This window comes from Telopea speciosissima, unplaced genomic scaffold (genome assembly GCF_018873765.1).
Source record: "Telopea speciosissima isolate NSW1024214 ecotype Mountain lineage unplaced genomic scaffold, Tspe_v1 Tspe_v1.0044, whole genome shotgun sequence".
Lineage (NCBI taxonomy): Eukaryota > Viridiplantae > Streptophyta > Magnoliopsida > Proteales > Proteaceae > Telopea > Telopea speciosissima.
The window spans coordinates 35,001-37,500 of NW_025317380.1; positions in this window are offsets into that span (position 1 = coordinate 35,001).

Sequence of the window (2,500 nt, forward strand, 5' to 3'; positions counted from 1 at the left end):
ATTTGACAAAACCCCGTCAAAAGTCGGGCCACGTGAGGCACCGCTTGTGGCAAGAGCCAGGGACCCAAATAGGTCCAAGCCCCCACCCACCTTGCGGCACGAGCGAAGGACACAAATAGGTCCAACCCCCCACCTAGGCCATCACCTCACCCTGGGCCGACAATCAACCAAGGTAGCGCAAAACCCCCACTGGAAGGCAACACATCGTTATGCATCAGGTTGTTTTGAAAAACATGCAACATCGCCTGTGGTCTTATTTGACAAAACCCCGTCAAAAGTCGGGCCACGTGAGGCAATGCTTGTGGCAAGAGCCAGGGACCCAAATAGGTCCAAGCCCCCACCCACCTTACGGCACGAGCGAAGGACACAAATAGGTCCAACCCCCCACCTAGGCCATCACCTCACCCTGGGCCGACAATCAACCAAGGTAGCGCAAAAACCCCACTAGAAGGCAACACATCGTTATGCATCAGGTTGTTTTGAAAAACATGCAACATCGCCTGTGGTCTTATTTGACAAAACCCCGTCAAAAGTCGGGCCACGTGAGGCACTGCTTGTGGCAAGAACCAGGGACCCAAATAGGTCCAAGCCCCCACCCACCTTGCGGCACGAGCGAAGGACACAAATAGGTCCAACCCCCCACCTAGGCCATCACCTCACCCTGGGCCGACAATCAACCAAGGTAGCGCAAAACCCCCCTGGAAGGCAACACATCGTTATGCATCAGGTTGTTTTGAAAAACATGCGACATCGCCTATGGTGCGATTTGATAAAACCCCGTCAAAAGTCGGGCCACGTGAGGCAATGCTTGTGGCAAGAACCAGGGACCCAAATAGGTCCAAGCCCCCACCCACCTTGCGGCACGAGCCAAGGACACAAATAGGTCCAAGCCCCCACCTAGGCCATCACCTCACCCTGGGCCGACAATCAACCAAGGTAGCAACAAATCATCTGGGAGACGAACATTGGGGGGAGGGGGGAGGGGGGGGGGGGGGGCGGGCGGGGACCACCATATGCGAGTGCACAAGGCTGCCCCTCAAGGATGCCCAACGTGGCTGCACCACAGCGCACAAATTTGGCTTACGTGACTGCACCACAGCGCACAAAGTTGCCTAACACGGCTGCACCACAGTGCACATCAGCCTAACGTGGCTGCACCACAACGCACAAATTTGGCTAACATGGCTGCACCACAGCGCACAAAGTTGCATAACGCGGCTGCACCACAGCGCACATATTTGCCTCACGTGGCTGTACCACAGCGCACATCTGGTAGGCGTGGCTGCACCACAGCGCACAAATTTGGCTAACGAGGCTGCCCCACAGCGCACGTCTGCTAAGCGCGGCTGCACCACAGCGCACAAAGTTGCCTAACGTGGCTGCCCCACAGCGCACGTCTGCTAAGCGAGGCTGCACCACAGCGCACAAAGTTGCCTAACGTGGCTGCCCCACAGCGCACGTCTGCTAGGCGTGGCTGCACCACAGCGCACAAAGTTGCCTAATGCGGCTGCACCACAGCGCACACCAGGCTAGCGTGCCTGCACCACACCGCACATATTTGCCTAATGTGGCTGCACCACAGCGCACATCTGCTCAGCGTGGCTGCATCACAGTGCACAACGATGCCCAACACAGCTAAACCACAGCGCATAGGGCTGCACAACATGGCTACACCACAGCACACAACGATGCCCAACATAACTGCACCACAGCACATAAGGCTGCACCACGTGGCTGCACCATAGCACACATGGCCGCCATGGGTGGCTACTCTACCGCACAAGAGGTGCACAAGATGGGACCAACGTGCCTTCGGACGGTTTTCTCGTGTGTAATGGTCTTATTATGCACGCACATTGCCCACACGCATGCACCGTGTGCAGCGCTTGGGTGCCCATCTGTGCCACCCAACCAAGGTAGCCACCCCCTCCCTCAAGGTAGCTCTTAAGCTTTTTGCACTTTTCCAGAAGGAGACATGACCCCCCCCCCGAAAAGTCATACTGGGCTATTTCTTGAGCTACAAACATCATATGGTTATGAAAATTGGTAGGAAATTAGAGAAAATTCAAAGGAACATTTTAAAAAAAATTTCATTAATTTCTCATTTATATATATTTTTTTATTAATTTTTTAGTATTAAAAAATCAATAAATTCAAAATATCGTGAAAAATCCATCGTGTTGAATTTTTTGTACAAAATCAATTTCAAAAGGCTTAGCTAAATGCATAGAATGTCTTGGCAAGAGATTGGATCACTTCAACTTTGTTTACTATTTTTTATAATATTTTTTGTAGAAGATCATAAAAAATTCATCGATAAGTCATATTGGTCTATTTGTTGAGCTATAAACATCACATGGTTATGAAAATTGGTAGGAAATTAGTGAAAATTGAAAGGAACATTTAAAAAAAATATATCATTAATTTATCATTTATATTTATTTGTTTATTAAATTTCATGTATAAAATATCTAAAAGAGCAGTGAAAAATCCATTTTGT